This window comes from Melanotaenia boesemani, chromosome 2 (genome assembly GCF_017639745.1).
Source record: "Melanotaenia boesemani isolate fMelBoe1 chromosome 2, fMelBoe1.pri, whole genome shotgun sequence".
NCBI classification, from domain to species: domain Eukaryota; kingdom Metazoa; phylum Chordata; class Actinopteri; order Atheriniformes; family Melanotaeniidae; genus Melanotaenia; species Melanotaenia boesemani.
The window spans coordinates 17,410,036-17,428,231 of NC_055683.1; the positions used below are offsets into that span (position 1 = coordinate 17,410,036).

The 18,196-nt window shown below is 37.5% G+C and overlaps 1 long non-coding RNA gene across 2 annotated transcripts; it reads right to left on the minus strand.

The window, feature by feature from the left end:
- Window positions 1-984: 984 nt before the first annotated feature.
- Window positions 985-17,631, minus strand: LOC121646453. Of its 2 annotated transcripts, XR_006011643.1 has the most exons (4): window positions 17,488-17,631; window positions 14,700-14,852; window positions 5,567-5,677; window positions 985-1,325 (listed from the first exon to the last, which is right to left on the minus strand). It is a non-coding gene; the product is annotated as an uncharacterized LOC121646453 (long non-coding RNA). The 2 variants fall into 2 exon arrangements; XR_006011642.1 differs by lacking the exon at window positions 17,488-17,631 and having other exon boundaries at window positions 14,700-14,910.
- Window positions 17,632-18,196: the final 565 nt, after the last annotated feature.

The following is an 18,196-nucleotide window of genomic DNA, read 5'->3' on the forward strand; positions in this document are numbered from 1 at the left end:
GGAACATCCGATTTAGTACACCTGTAGTTTTAAAAATATTTGGGACCCTGAATAGAAGTAATGTTTACGCTACATACTGATTTAATGTTTACTAATAGAAATTTATTCTTCCAGTTTTCTTTGACATTTTGAAGCTGAACATACAGTATGTGGGTTAGTCTCTTTTTGTTAAAAGAACTGAATATTCTTCATTTAATATCTGATTAGGCTCAAAAATAAAATAAAATTTTATATTTTAGTTGTTGTTTGAAATATTTCATATGATTAAATCATGTTGTCTCGATCCTGAACTCAATCAAATCAGAATTTGTGAAATTAGCAAACATCAAATCATTATCCACTGAATCAATGTCATATTTTATCGTGATCAATCTTGTGTTTTACACCCTGAATTATTTCTGTGTGTAATAAAATTGATGTGACACAATGGTAAACATGACCATATCCCAACGCTTTTGAGTGTGGTTCCTGTATCAGCTGGACTTCCTGTTGCATTTTTATCATCTCCAACCAGTCTGCCCATTCTTCTTTGGCCTCCGACATCAACAACTGCCGCTCACTGGATATTTTCTCTTCTTCAGACCATTCTCTGGAAGCCCTAGAGATGGTTGTGTATGAAAGTCCCAGTAAATACTCAGACCAACAACCATGCCACGTTCAAGGTTACTTAAATCCTCTTTCTTCGTCATTCTGATGCTCAGTTTGAACTTCAGCAAGTCGTCTTCACCACGTCTACACGACTAAGTGTGATTGGCTGATTAGATATTTGTGTTAACGGGCAGATGAACAGCTGGACATAATAAAGTGGACAGTGGGTGTATAGTTAGGCTGAACAGCCGAGTCTTGACTTTCAAAGAGAAATATAAAGTTAAGCTAGTTTTCTTCTAATCTGTTTACCATTAAAACAAATCCACGTCCCTAAACATCCAAACGCAGAATTCCACTCAGTGTTGCCCCAGAGACCAGTCATCACAAATAGTTTTATACCAATTATTTTATACTTTATTTCCATTTATAAGTATTCATCTCAAGTCGACAGGTTACATCACAGCCCATCAGCTCTCTGGAAATGTCAGCGTACTGTATATCAGCTGGACAGGGAGAAGGGGACGGTGGTAAGACTGAGGGACACCAGTTAAGCCTAAAACAGGAGGGGGAGGACAGGGGGAGGAAACTGTGGTTACTGCCACCAGATCCCAAACTCAGACCGATCAACACTATAAACATCATCCTCATCATCATCATCATGGTTGTTGTCATCATTCAGTCCAGTGCTGTTGTGCAGAAGGGAATGCTGGGAACTTGGAGGACTCAGTGCAGTGGACCTGATGGAGAAGAGAGGAAGAACCGTGTGAACGTGTGCAGAAACATTAACTGGATTAGAGCTGAAACAATAGATCAGATTAATTATCACAGCTGGTATTAGACTGACACAGAAGTGACACATTATCTGCAACTTTTTGATTAATCATCATTAATCAGATGCAGAAACATGCAAATGTTGTAAATATGAAATCTACTATGAAAAAGACTTTTTTGTTTTAAAACTTTGTGCCCAATTTGCTCTGGATAACAACAGATGACCTACTGAGAGATTCAAAGATGTCTAAAAAAGCAACTCATGTCATCCAGCTGGGATCAAACTCCTGCCCCACCTGCCTTGTACTCAGAATCTAAGCCTATTGAGCTAACTGGCTTCTGCTGACAAATAAACACACAATGGGCTAAAATAGGCTACACTGCAGGCTAATACTGACAATTACACAAGATAAAGCTTTTGTTTTTTTCTTTTTAAAGTACTAACCTACAGTATTACTTATCTATGTATAGCCTCTGGCAAGCAAGCAAAGAGTAAATAAGTAAATAAATAAATAAAAAGAAATCTCCTATTTTGTAGGATGTTCATTCAGCTGTTTTATTTAGCACACTTAAAAAACCAAAACAAACAAATTAATGTAGAAATAAATTCAGATTAATTTGTCCTTTTATGGACCAAGTTATGGTAATTGCTGGTTCCAACTATTTGTGATGACTATATATATATATATATATATATATATATATATATATATATATATATATATATATATGTATATATATAAGTTTATCACTAGGCCATATGACATTGCAAATTATTTTAATGACTTTTTTACAAACAAAGTTAACAAACTAAAGGCTGGTATGGATATTCCTAACAGTCCCTCATGTTGTAAATTGATTGATGATACAATGACTGGTAAAACCTGCCAATTTGAATGTAAAACAGTAACTCAGGATGCAGTTGAGAAGATGCTTCAGTGCATTTCTGAGGATACATCTTCAGGTATAGATAATCTTGATGGAAAAATACTTAAAGTAGCGGCAAAACAATTGGCCAAACCTCTTTGTCATATTTTTAACACGTCAATAATAAGTGGTACTTTTCCTGAGCTTTGGAAACAGTCAAAAATTATACCACTACTTAAAGATCCAAAAGCAGGTTTTACTGGATCAAACAGCAGACCAATCACTTTACTACCAATACTAAGCAAGATTTTGGAGAAGATAATTTTTAATCAAATAATGTACTATTTTAGTGCAAACAATTTGCTTACAAAATTTCAACATGCATACAGACAAGGTTTTTCTACAAATACTGCACTGGCACACATGACTGAGGAATGGCTGACATGTTTGGATGAGAGGAAACTAGCGGGAGCTGTGTTTTTGGATTTTACTGCAGCTTTTGATGTAATTGACCACAGTCTCCTTATTGCTAAACTTAAAGCATATGGCTTCTCTCAGTCAGCATTGACCTGGATGTATAGTTATCTATCCAATAGGACACAGCAGGTCTTTTTTAATGGTAGTCTATCTAGCAGTATAATAACATCATGTGGCCTATCACAAGGAAGTTGTTTGGGTCCACTTTTATTTTCAATCTTTATAAATGATTTACCTCATGTGGTCAAAAAGGCTAGTGTTGTAATGTATGCTGATGATGTCACTCTTTTTACTGCAGCATCTACAATACCTGAACTGGATGGGAGCCTACAGCATGAGCTAAACACAGTAGTGGACTGGGTGAAAAAGAATAGACTGGTACTCAACATTACTAAAACTAAGTGTATGATATTTAGCAAACGAGATATGTTGCCAAATGTCTCCTCACCAAAGTTATATATAGATGGTGCTTTGGTTGAACAGGTCACCAAATTTAAACTGCTGGGCATCAGATTAGATAACCACTTGATTTGGTCTGATCAGTTAAATCACATTGTCAGAACGATGGGCAGGGGCATCGCTATGGCAAGAAAGTGCTCTGCATATTGCTCAACCGATATATTAAAAAATGTTGTTCAAAGTCTTGTCTTATGTCATTTACAGTACTGCCCAGTAGTCTGGTCCAGTGCAGCCCAAAATTATCTACAAAAACTACAAATCGCACAGAACAGCGCAGCAAGAGTAGTTTAGCATTGTCCTTTTCGCACTAATGTCCAGAAGATGCATAATAAACTGTCCTGGCTAACTGTGAAAGCAAAAGTAAAATGTAGTCTTCTGTTGTTCATGTATAAAGTCTTGGCAAATAACACACAGAATTATTTTAAAGACAAAATATTATTCAGTGGTCATTGTCATGAGTATGTGACACGCCAAGTCAGTAACAGCATGGTCATAGTTCCAAGCCCAAAATCTAATTACATGAAGAAAACCATCTTATATAGGGCCGCTATAGAATGGAATACACTCCCATCCAGTGTTAGGCAAATCCAAAACCTATTAATTTTTAAGAAAATTATAAAGCAGAGATTCTTAGAGATGAACTATTGATATTTATTTATTGTGTAAAGAGTATTTTGTTCTGCATGGTTCTCCATTATGATAATGTTACTGTATATTGCTGTTTTTTACAGTTATTGAATAATTTTATATTTTATGTATTAATAAACTGTAAAATTGTATGCTGATTTTGGACCCCAGGAAGATTAGCAACCACAGTTGTGGAAGCTAATGGGGATCCAAACAAAATAAACAAATAAACAAATAAATAAATAAATTCAAATGAAAAAAAGTAATAACTTTAATTGTGACTCTTCAGGCTTTAAAGCAAGTTTACTTTTTTTGTCCATCAACAAGGTTTTTATCCATAATTTATCTGTATTTAACCATGCATTTCCAGGCTGTTTGCTGGTGTTATCATTGAGCTCAAATGTGTTTCCTGAAATAAGGTTGAGTTCTCGTTGCCTGCCATCATCATCCTGAAAAATGAGCTCAACATCACCAAACTTCATTCTGAGATATGGAGTGAAAAAGAGCCTAAAAGTCCACTTGTGAATTTATAATAAAGTTAATGACTAATGTCACCTGACATCAACACCACGACATCAGTGATTGCTGAAATTAGTTTCCTTCAGACAATCAACGTAATGTGTTTTATTGAACCTGCATCAAACCAAAGTTTCTGCTTCATTCCTCCTCCAGATTCATGATCCATCATAATCAGCCTCTTCGGTTTTCTTCTGTTTCAGTGTTAGTAATGGCTTACTGTTGGCCTTTCTGGATTTAACTCCAGTGACTTCTTAACAATTCTATTAAAACAAAATAATTACAGTAAAAATAAGGAAAAAACAACCAAAAGAAAAAGGCAGGAATAAAATAAACTACAATCAGATAATTAAATACATCAAAAACAACAAACTAATAATAAAAACAAATAATAGATACATTTATAAATAATTGTAAATAAATAAAATGAATTAACTAAATGAATAAAATAAAAAAAATAAAATTGAGAGGTTCTATCTGTTCACTAACAAACATCAACTCCTGTTTTTACCATTTGTTTCTATTTATGCTGTAAAATTTTTTTCCCAGACATTTTGCTTTGAGCTCTCTGTCCTGATGTTTTGACGTCTTCCTCACTCTACCTGTATGCTTCTCTTTCACAACCTCACCGTTTTGTTTGTACTTTATCTAAATCATGGACACAGTTGACTTGAAATAACCAACATATTGTGCTACACTGTGAGTGGAAGAACATTCTTTAAAGAGTTTTATAATCCCGTCTATTGTTTGCCCTGAAAACTCTCGTGTTGGGGGCCATGTTTCCCGTCAGTCATGTACAACAGCCGGTGAAGTTTATTATTATTCATACTCAGACATGTATTTGTTTTAAAATATAACATATATGGTGATTTTCCTTGTAAAGAAAAACAAACGAGCTGAATGAGCATCGTCCACGGGTGGTGAATACAGTACATAGGCTTGTACATGGAGTGGATGAACTCGTGTCTTGTGAATGGTGGATCCGGTCTAATCAAGCATCCTAAGAATCGACGATGGTCCGGCACAGAGCCAAAACAAATGCACTTAGAAGCTGAAGCAGCAAATGGAATCTGGACATTTTTATTCACTAGTTTTTCTTTTATTTTTTTATTAATAATACATGTGTAGTTGTGTATTTTCTGCTGCAGATGAAGCCACTGACAGTTTGCATGTGATACATCCCAGAATTTGTATTTCTAGTAGCTTAATCTCCAACATTCATCGTTGTTGAATGAATCAGACCCTTATGTAACATCCTTACATCGTAGGCTGGAGGGTGACTCCTCATGATGTCCCCTCGGCAGCACTTTTCACACAAGCAGCAAAGGCCTCCAACAGATCCTTGCAGCCCTCGGCTCCCTTCTCCGCCACACTGCAAGAAAAAAAAAATCACATCAAACTCAAGTTACTACAGTTCAAAATCTTAGCTTCCTGCTCTGGACCCGGTCAGTAGTCCAAGTCCAGCTTCTGGTGACAAAACATGTACTTGTTTCAGGTGCTAACAGAACTAAAAAGGCAGGTAGAAAACATCAACACAAGCAATATTCACATAAAAGATAGCAGAAGATTAAGGAAAGTGAAGGATGGGTCAATAAGAAGGTGGAAGGATTCCACGCTTGCAGATTATTCAGGCTTCCATTTAGGAGCAAACACAGCAGCCGATGCTGCCACAATGAATTAGGGTGATGGAGCGAAAGGGTGGGAGGAAGGGAGAGAGAGAGGAGGCAAAAGAAGGAGCGAGGGAAACAGAAAAGCCATGTGGATGGACCCATCTGTTTGACAGGACACTGGAGAGGGAAGAGGGAGGGAAGGAGGGAGGTTGCGTGATAATGCAGAGGTAAGAAGGAGAGCCCGCAGGGGGAGGGGTTTCATGTTACATGACAGTAAACACATCTCCTGGCTCCTCCTTTGGCATCATTATCTCTCTGTTCTGCTTTTCCTCCCATCCCTCCTCCACCCTTTGAGGAAAAGAAGCGTCACTTCCTAGTGCTTTCTCATATTAGTTATTAGGCCTAATTGTATGTTTCAACACCAGTATTCAATATTTATTTTACAGTTATCTATTTAGCATGTAAACCGGTATTTCATTTTGTAATTTATGTCTACCTGAGTGTCTACTTTCTGTTTTCCTACAGCATTAAGGCATCATCAAGAATGCTAACCTGCTACTTGAGCTTTACCAAGCTTTATGAGAAAGAAAGAAAGAAAGAAAGAAAGAAAGAAAGAAAGAAAGAAAGAAAGAAAGAAAGAAAGATCATGCAATTTTCATATTTCGTTTGTGATAGGCAGTGACACCAGAGCTTCCTCTAGAGCCAACAAAGGGACACACACACACAAACACACACATATATATATATATATATATATATATATATATATATATATCCTCCTGTACTCTGTCCTCCTGTACAAAAAAAAAAAAAAAGAATTCCATCACCACTTTAAATGATCAGTAGAGGACCCTATTCATTGAATTTTGTTCAAAATAAAACTCATATCCATAAAATAAATATGATGCTAGCTTAAAAGCTAGCTTAGCTCTAAGACCTAAAGCTATGAAAGGAGCTAGCATGGCTGTATCCACACACAAATCCCTCTTCTTGCACAGATGTAAGTATTTGACATAGACAGAATATGACATGCTTGGCTTAACACTAATGCTGTAATATGTGTTTGCATATTTAATCTTCATGGTGAGCTAAGCTAACGAGCTGCTGCTCCAGACCAGTCCAAATAATGCAATAATCAATGTTGTCAGTTCCATCTTTTACCCTTTAATAAAAGGTATAGTCTGGATAACAAAAGTGTGACATTACTGTCACACGGATTTTGATTCGCCGGTTGAGCCTCACAGTTCCCCGTCTGCTGCTTTGTGTCTTTGTATTGTGGCCGGGTGCCCATCAGTGATGTAACACACAGCTGGCTACTGCAGATTATCACTCAGCGCTTTACTTTGCCAGGAGGGATGGAGCAAATAGTGTGTTGGTGTGCTGTTTGTGAGGGTTTGTGAGGAAATGGAGGCCATTGAGTGTGGATGTACACATGCATGTGCTTGGACTCAGTCGATTAGTGCTTATGGTTGACGCAGTGTGCCGATGACCCAACATCAGAGCAGCAGAATGTCAAACCCTGAAGCCTTGTTGTCAGATAATCCTGCAACAGCACCTTCCATCCCATCACACACTTCTCTCTATCTAAATCCTGACAGCAGGAACTTTATATTTTACCTTCCTCCCCGTCTCAGATTATCCTTTTATTTTAAATTCAATCAAAGGCATTCATTTAGTCATGCAATTCAGCAAAACTCCAGTTGCGTATGTATTTGTATGATATATGAGAACGCGGGGGTTGCAGAGGAACAGGGCGGGTGCATGCATAAGCCGGGGACGGGTACAGAGTTGATGACATCATCACCATGAAGCCATTATGCAATCTCCTGAGGGAAAGCACATCTGTGAGGAAGGCCTTTATACAAGGTGAAGGGGCAAAGCTGAGTAGTCATGGCAACAGGGCCCGATACAGTAAAATCATCAAGCTAACAGATGACCTTCTTACAGTACAAAACCAGATTCAGGCCGCTGCATCCTGCGGCAGAAATGGCCGCATGTTTTGGCCCGACCGATTACCACTGTGCTTGTATTGAAGAGTGACGTAACCCTTTGTGTTTGGGACACAATCAGGAAATTAATGCTGAATTATTTAGGTTGACCTGAGTCATCAGTCCGCTGGGAAGAGCGTGCATAATACATCACGCAGCAGGTCCAGTGGTAAAGATGATGCAGGGGCCAAATGTTAGTGACGATATTGTGTGATTAAGAGTCAGCTGGCCAAGTCATTGGGTCTGCTCCCTTTTGGTCAGCTGGGCAAAGACCTGGAGAGAAGTGATGACGAGCGGGGGAGGAGGAGTTTGCTGCTCAAATGGAGGGGGAAGTGGTTTTGCTGGTGTAAAGAGGGTTTACCCACACAAAGGAGACATGGATCTTTCAGAGCGAAGTTGAAAATAAAAATAATAAAAAGTCAATCATAAAGTAATAATTTTGCATGCATTTGTTTCGAGCTGCGGCCTGCAAAGTGCAACAGTGTCCACTGGAGGTGTCTTCACAAATAAGAACAATAAGCGATAAAAGAGTTGGAATGGGACATAACTTTAGCTACTGCTTAGAGCAGCTGAACAGAATCATAATATAGGCAGAAGTTGTTTGAGGAATCATTTTAATGTGTGATTATCTACTGAACTTACGTAAAGGCCACACATCAATATTTATCAAGTTGGAAATTTTTTTTTAGATCTGCACACCCACTGTAGTTGGTTTGTTCCACCCATGTGTTAAAAGGGGCGTTTTAACTGATTAAACGCCTACTAACTGTAACACTAATTTATTATCCTTTCAGGTCATCGGAGGACAAAAAAGTCCCCTCCCAAAAACTGCTATTAAAAAATTATTAAATAATGTTTTTTACCACTTTTTCTTTTGCTCAGATGTTTTAATCATCTTCAGCCCTTACCAAACATATCAAATATTAAATTATTTATAAATAAAAACAAAAGTTTTTTTTTTTTTTTTTTTTTTTACATATAATAGATTTTAGGTGATTGAAGATTTAATCAGTCTTAGATATACTGAATTTTAATAACAAAATTGATTTAGTTGCATTTTTGGGTTTTTTGGCAGTCAGATTAATGATGTACCATCTCATCGGACAACAAATTCCTATTGACTTCCGTCAATACCACACTTTTTAAATATCTCAACCATAACACAATATAATCATGCATTCTCTAGTGTCATGGTTTTATTTGAAAGAAAAATTTGTCATTTTGACTATTTATCATGATATGGTCCCATTTTCCCATCATAGGCCATTCACTCTAATAATTCTCCCTTTCTATGAAACAATTTTTAAACCAGCATCAAATTTGTCATATAGGTAGGTAGGTAGGTAGGTAGGTAGATAGATAGATAGATAGATAGATAGATAGATAGATAGATAGGTAGGTAGGTAGGTAGGTAGGTAGGTAGGTAGATAGATAGATAGATAGATAGATAGATAGATAGATAGATAGATAGATAGATAGATAGATAGATAGATAGATAGATAGATAGATAGATAGATAGATAGATAGACAGATAGATGAAGGGGTCTCTTATTTTATGTCAAGTGAGTTGATTGATTGCTGACTCAGATCAGAAACTACATAACTCGAGAGCGGCCATTTCTGTAATTATTTATTTTGACGTTACATAGCTCATTTTTATGTGATGAGTTACGTTTTCTCGTCATCTTCATTTTCTCGAGATAAATTACTACAACTGGTTATAAACTTCGTTTTCTTGAGACCACAAGATGATTGTTTAATCTTACTTAATTGCTAATTGTTGGAACTGGTCAGAATCTATGATTGTGAGTTAAGGTACACAATGTTTTAATTTTGTTTGCTTCCTGGCAATGGCTTTATGTACCTGACGTTTGATAAAGAAAAAATCTTTTTGTTTTATCACAGTGTTTTAAAACAATGACATTGTTATCTTGAGAAAACAAATCTTGTTTTTCTTAAAATAATGATATTTTAAAAATGACTGCTCTGGGCTTCTAAAGGAAACAGCTGGTGAGTTGTATCATTTTAGGCTAATTCCACATGGAACCAGTTTAGATTTTATTAAAAAAAACTTTAGTTGATACACCAGAACTTGTCTCTGTGAGGATGTAATCTTAATCTTGTCTAGGTCAGCCACCATGTGTACATGTTTTCATTTCCCATTTATTAACGTAAGGTCTTCTTTGAAACAGGAAGCAAGTGACAATGAAGTTAAATCTTTAAATGTTTGAAAATGATTTAAATAAAAATCCAAATTAGCCACAGAAACCCAAGTGCTTTAACTCACCTGAATGAAGCATTTAATGGCTAATATAACCTTGACCTTGAATTTCCAGTAGAGATGAAAATGTGCTGTTTATATATATATATATATATATATATATATATATATATATATATATACTTCTCGTGTAAAATAATGCAAGATCATATAACTAAGAAAAAGTCATCTTTATATTAAAACAAGTGATTACATTCTTTGCTCCCTGCTTCAGTGGTTTTAAGTGTCTGTTAAGCTGTGGTAGAAACTAGGACAAGGATCACCAGCACAGTACTGGTCTCAGTACATTTGAGTTGGGTTTCTTGCTGGTAGGTGAACTGCTTCTGAGCATAAACATTATCAGATGATGAAACATTCATAGGAAAGATGTAGCTTCATATTTATATCATTAAATGACACGGGAGTGCAGAGAATCAAAATGACATAAGCACTAAGTCTTGAAGGGGGAGGAGGATGGTGTCGCTCTGACACAACAGCAGTTTGGCACTCAGATTACTGACCTATGCCGAGTCACCAGATTCCACAATGAAACGGTTTCCACCAACAAGAATGTACAAGCTGTAGATACAGCTGCAGGGCAGCGGAGGAAACTTCTTTTCCAAGAAAAACTTAATTGAACCATCAGTCAAAATTTAAGCTGTTAGACTAAAATCAGTATCCAACCAGTCACATTGCAAATAACAGGAGAAATGGATTATATTAATTAATTAATTAATTAATGCATTCATTCATTCATTCATTCATTCATTCCAGTTCAGGGTTGCGGGGATGCTGGAGCCTATCCCAAGGTCACAGCTCCATCGCAGGACTTAATAACTGGAACTTTTCATAATCGACTTTTCTTCAAAAAGTGTTTTTTCTTTCTTTTTTGGGGGTTTTAATCTTTACAGAATTAAATAAAATGTACCTGAGCTAACTGAGAGGATGACTGAAAAGTGGGAGTCCATACTGAATGAATATGGCAGTCATGTACATAAGACAGTACAAAAAACTTTAAATACATAGGCATCAAAAAATTATTGTTGTTAAATGACTGTTGTTACATTCATGTTAATAGTGTACATGAAATACATACAGTATTAAGGCTTCAGCTTGCTTTTTTAATTTCCCTTACTTTCTAAGGCTTTGTTGGCCATAGAGGTCAAACCTATTAATGCCATAAAAAAAGGAGAAGAACAACAACAAAAATAAAATAAAAAAAAACTTTGGACAATATTTTGATTAAAAGAAAGAATTAAACTTGATTAAAAGCCTTTCCTGAAGAGGAAAAAAAGGCTCAAATTGAAGATAATGCTAGGCAAGGGATGCTCATCAACTCAGCATGAGGACATAAAAGCAACATGGCGGCCTCCATGCAGAATGTCCCTGACTGAGAGTGACTGTGAGGCCTTTGCTTCTTTGACTGGCCTGGGTTAAAAGCAGTAAGTATCAAATGGTGCAGTAATGTGATCTATGACATGGAACATGTCATGGTGTCCTGCACATACAGTTTCACTCATACTGTATCCATGACTTTTACAAGCTATAAATACACTTGAGCTTCTAATATTCATTACATTCACACGCCTTGTTGAATATTATTTGCTCAAAGTTGCTAGGAATAAAATGGAAAATCCAGATGTGGGTGACACTGTGTTCTGACTCCACTCACACTTGCAGTAAAGACTTGGTCATAGGTTGGAGATTTCATCATGGAAGAGACCATGAGTGAGAGGCAGGGGTCTAAAGGGGAGCTGAACACATGAAACTTGAGCACTTTCTCTTAAGCAAACCTAATAAGAGAGTAGAAATGATTATAAAACATGGATTTAAAATAGTATAGATGGCTTACTATCATAAAGATCAAAGAGTTCAGCCTCTTCAGTATAAATGGATGACAAACTATTACCATGACCCTTTGCCGGCAGATTTCAAACATGCTCATTTGAATGGCAGCGAAGACTGCTAAGAGCAAAGGTCAGCAGTGGCTAGTAACTCAAGGCTACTTTAGCAAAAGACACAACTCTCTAATGTGTGACTGGCTGAGTTGTAGAGGACAGCTTTTCACAAGGAGGATCATGTTTGGACCTTTTCGGTTTTCCAGCAAGACAGCATTCATTTAAATACGTCAAAACTTGAGTCTGGTGCAAGGATGCAGTTGCTAAAGGCTAACTTTACCATCTAGTCACTCACAACGTTATGTTCTAATGAGCAGTTGGTGTAAAGTACCTGCTGCAGATGAAAACTATGAGACGGCCAAGACTGAAATACATCAGGGGAATTAGCTAAAGAATTAAATGTGTGGAAATCTTGTTAGCTCCCTTGCTAACAAGGCATTAGCAAGGGAGCCAACACCTCGTTAACTTTGTTCCAGTAATCTACAAACGTAATTAAAATACTGCATTTTGTTGTAGCCTATTAATTTTTCAATCTTTTTTCCTTTTTCCTTTTTCAATTTACCTTAAGTAAATTAATATTTTAATAGATTACAGAAGGGGAATATGTTGTGTCTCAGAAAACTGGATTAAAAAGGTAGGAAATAGGCTTAAAAATAACTAGCTTGAAAATCAAACTGATAATGATATTTTTAACATATTAATCTCTAAAAAACTTTACAGTTATTTTTTGGCATTGTTTGGGCACTTTTAAGCAGTGAAATTTTGCCAAATATCTGTGTGACATATGTAGTTCACACATAATAAATCAGGTGATATCTTTTACAGGACTGACTTCACAAGCGTTTCTGATATACATCTCTGATATACAACTGATTTACAAGTGTTATTCTGTTGCATATATTTAATAAAACTGTAATGGAAAGCACTAAATATATATTTCCCTCATTACTACAGGGCAGCTGTCATCAATCCAAAGTGAAATGCATTTAATTCATTTGAACACTAGGGGACATTGTTAGAATTACAGACTGAACACATGATTTTGAAGTTCTATATTCAAGTAATATTTTATGTGGGTTTACCTCATGCTGCTTTCTCAGTCATAATGGACACAATGACTTCATGTAAATGGCTCAGTTAAATTCCTCTGGACTTCATAAATGGATTCTTAATGGATTCTTGCATACATCTCTTTGTGGAAAACATATTTCTGGTTAAATATTTCACTTTACTGAAACAAGAGGTGGGAGAACAAAGATCCTGGGTTAGTGAGGTTAGGTATGTTGTTAACTGAGAGGGGCCACTGTGGCCCTCACATTAACAGTGGAAGCTTAGCATGTGCTGGAAATTATATTTATAAGTGCTGATGTCGCCTGAGTTTAAACCTCTCAAAGACATGGGTTCAAGTTCTGCTGACATTAGCTGCTTGTATATACACTTGAAGTGTGTGTGATGGAGCTATGTTGCCTTAAACACATTGTGTTGTGCTTTGAAACAGCCTGAGGTGTAATCTTTGGCCTGAGGCCGACTTTTACAGAGAGAACAGTGTTTTAAGAGTAATAGAAACTATGATGTAAAACCTGAACATAGACCTGTGTAAGAATCAAAGCCCCATGGCATCAACAATCTTCAAAACAAACTTGTGAAACTTTAATGCATGAATTTGCCAATCATCCACCCCTTCCCTCTCTTATCTAAAGGCTTCCCACACCCACAGCCTCTTTATCAAGACCCAACAGTCTGGCCAAGATAAACTTGGCGGCCTTTTCTTTCAATTATGAAGTGCAAAAAACAGAATAACTCCATCTAGTCTAGTCTAAAAATGCTCCAAAAATGTTCTTGATTTAATTAAAGGTAATTTGCATTGTGCCCATTTACAAAATGTCCATAAAACATAACGAATATCAGTATTTATCAAATTATACCAATCACGTATAAGCCGAAGTGTTAAGTAATTGCTGTTTGTAGTGTCTGCTGCAAACACACACAACCCCTGTCTAAATGTCCCTTCACTGGTGTCCCTGACCGTTGACAGGGCAAGAAGCGAAAGGAGACAGCGGGGACAAATGGATGAAGCCAGCGCAAAGTATTCTGGGGAAAGGGAGGCCAGTGACGCAAGCAGATTCCCAGCCTTCATCCATGCGTATGGACAAGCATCAAACATCAACCCCGCTTCCACGCATCGTTAACCCCCGAAATCACTCTCCCATACAAGGGGTACCCCCAAGTTTTTATGACCCCTTTTCACTATCTAATTAGGATGTCAAATTCACTTATGTTCCCACATGCAAAAATATGATGGTTTCATGTGCTGAATGCAGTGTTCGCTGATGAGACTCCATTTTATCATGGCGCATTGTAGGATGCTGCTGTCCACAACCAACCCTCCTCCCTGTCGTGCAAATCCAAATCTTTCAGGAATTTAAACTAGGATGTAATGCTGTCTGTTTTCAGAGTTGTTGGACAGCTTGCTCACTTAGCATACAATTTTTTGCTCACTTTGTATACGATCGTATAAATCTGCAAAGTCAACTCTGGAACTTGAGAAAGAACCAGAGAGTGGAGCGAGACTTCACCATTGGCGAGGTTGGTGCCACGATGGGGAAACTTTTCTAGCAACATGCACACCATCACCTACCATTTGTCCAGGTCTGCCTTGATACTGGCGCAAGCAGCGGGGACGGGTGCCTCGGCGGGGGCAGCTGCTGTCTCAGAGTCCGACATGTCTGTGGTGGGGCTGCTGTGTGGTGTCAAGGGTGTGAGTCCTGTCTTGTTCTTGTCCTCTGGACGCCTATGGATCCCAGTGCCGCCAACAGAAAGAGAGAGGGACAGAGATGAGAGAGAGCTGGTAAAAGGGGAGGGGAGTGTAGGAGGAGGTGGGAGGAGATAAAACATGTGAGAGGGAAGCACACGTGTGCTCACAGCAGTGAGGGGTAGGAGGGTGGAGAGGTTAAAGGGTACTGACCCAAAGGCATGTACAGAAGAGGAGGAGGAGGAGGAGGAGGACTGAGAAACAAGGACAAAAATTTGTGTTCCTCATTGACTAAAGGTCACCACGAGGTCTGATTCCACCAAACCCAAAAAGCATGAATAAACAGATCAGAACCATCAGATAACCTAAAACCATAAATATATGAGTTCACCGTGATCCTCAGTTTCAGCTTTCTAAACACTTAATGTCTGTAACAGTGGTCTACTTGAGGCTTAATGTCCGATTATCATCATGTACAATGTAGTGGACTGTGTCAGGGCTATGTGTGTGTGTGTGTGTTTGTGTGTGAATCAGGGCAGATGCAAGGCAATTGTCTAACACACACTACCTGTTGGACACTGCCATCTAGTGGCGGATCTTAGCATTTTCCAGCTCGTGTGTTCATCATTGTGCACAGCTGCCAATAACCAAAGGTCAGGGAGTGTAAGACATAATTATGTCACCAGTTTTCTTTTATGTTTTACCATCACACAGTACAATATATTACATAATTTTAGCAGAGTCTGTAATCTAAATAGCAGAAAAACATAATTATAATCCAAAAAGAACAAATGAAGAACATATTGAAGGTAACACAGTTTTATTTTTCACTCAAGGGCACTTCAGCATGTGTAACGGGAAACTTTGGTGATCAAACTTGCAACCTTGCAATCAGTCACTATATGTTTGGACAGTTACCTAAATTTAGCATTTATTGAATTATTATGCATAACACAAATAGACCATTTCGGACCACTCCCCAAGGTTTTTCTCAAGGTCAAAAACAAAGTTCGGACTAAGATGGCAACTTTAATTTATAGATTTTTTTTAAATAATGTGTTTATTTATTTTTCACTAGTCAATTAATTTACAGTTTGTTTTCAAATAAAAATCTTTCATTATAAGTTTCTAAATATCTTCCTTCTTACAGTTTTTTTTTTTTTTTTAGGTTTTTCACCATAAAAAACCAAGAAGAAGAACAAAAAAAACATATTTCCATCAGTCGTCGTGATCCTGAATTATAATAAGCGAGTGTAAAACGAATGGACAGATGAATGAATGTATGCAAAGTTTAGCATTTCAAACGCCATCTCTAAGATTTTTCCTGGCTGAAGCCAAACTTTGGAGTAAGATGGCAACTTGTCAGCTGATTTTTAAAAAATGTAGTTACTTATTTTATAAATGCTTGTCAGTTAATTACCAGGATTATTTAAAAGAAAAATCACAACTTCTAAAATGTCTTTCTTTAATGGACATAAGTTTTAAAGTGATGCGGGCAATACATTGAGGCTGAAACGTCTACATTTTCAAGATTTTTAAAAATTTTTTAAAAATATTAATGGCTAAAAAAAAGAAAAAGACAACATATTTCTATCAGTCCCTGTGACCCTCCTTTGGAAGCAAGTATAGAAAATGGATTGATGGATTTTTATGTTTTCTTTAGTCTGCCATTTTGAGTTTCTGATGAGAGCTTCTCAAGTCATTTAATGTCAGCTCACAATGATTCAAGAAAAATCACAATCGCAGAGTGATACATTATGACTGTAAAAAGTGGTGCGGCGGCTCCTATGTTATCAAGCAGAACATACAAAGATGTATTTTTTACTCAGTTAATTCTCTTTTTATGCCTGGAGCTGAAATAAATTGGTGTTGAAGCTGCTGGCATCAGGTTGTAAAACACAACTTTTGCTCAACCATGTAGACAGTTTGGACAGCTTTAAGCTAAAATGATCCTTTAACTGATCCGGAACCTACTTTTAAATCTTTATAAATGCTGAAATGAAGTCTTTACAAAGTTTGCAGTTTGACTTTAACAAGTGATTTATGCATGTTTTGAATTCTTGGTGGTTTGTGAACTGAGCACATCTGCAAACCTCTTAAAGATCCACAAATACAGCATAAGCCCATGAATGAAGTGCAGACCTATAAGTATATTTACTCGCGGGAGCTTCGTAACCTCAGGCTATTTTCGAAGATCAACATGTTGCTGCACAGTTTTAGTCGAGACATAAGAACTGCGAGTTCTTTTTCTTTTATCTCTTCCTTTTCTGTTTATTTTTCTTTCTTTTTGCCTTTATTAAACTAGAACTCTAACCATACTCTGCAGCTCCCCGAAATAATCCTCTGTGCTCATTCATATTCCACAAAGAAAAAGTGACTTTTAATTACATTAACATCAAATGTCAACCAATTAGCTCCCTACATACAAAAAAATCTCACTCTAATCTCTCATAGAAATAATGCATCAGTTTTCAAAGGTGAAGACACAAAAAAGTGCTAAATAAATACCACATGAGGTGTAAAAGTACATGGAATTCCAAAAGCTTCTCTTGGCAGCTGCCATGGAGCTCATTCCACACTTCCCTGAGAGTTCACATGGATCAGGGAAGAGGGAACACCATGTACTTTAAGTGGCACGGTGCTGAATGTATGGAAGCAAGCTGCTAGCTCCTACCTGTGGTATCAGCAGATGGGATGTCTTGTTCCAGAGTCTGTCAACAGGAAAAAAGTAAAGTGTGCCGGAAGCAGTGGAAAATGCTAAGAGGAGGGCTGTGACGTGCTGCAACAGCTCTGTGGTGAAAGTGTGCTCGGCAGGAGGTGGTTGGTCTGCTTGTCGGTTTTATGACTGTGTGTGCATGTGTGTGCATACGTGTGCATGTGTGTACGATTAATGGTATGGGTCCTGCCAGGAGCTGAAAGACAAAGGGGTGAGTGTTGAGGGAGAGAGGGAGGAATAGGAGAAGGAAAGAAACTGGAGAGGAGCTTCAAGCCAAGTCAGCAACAGAAGAAAAAAAAGGAGCAAACACTCCTGTTTGAGATTCCATGAGGGTTAAAAGAGGAAAGAAGAGGGCTGCACGTGTGTGACATTTCATGTACGGCAGCCTGGATGTGCAGCAACGCTGATGCCTCGGCCCGTAAATCACCTGTTCTCACGTTGTTTTCAGCACAGCAGCCCATTTTTGTCTAATCTAGGGTAAAGCTAAAACTCCTCAATCATATGACCCTCTGGCTACATGCTGACTCTTCACACACTTCAGCTCCTAAACTGCACACACCCCCTTTGCTCTGTTTTGCAAGACAAAAACCAGCATTGCTTAGAAGTTTCCCGACAACAAAAAACAGAATTCAATGTCAGGAAAAAAATTAGGGGAGCCTTCAAAGTC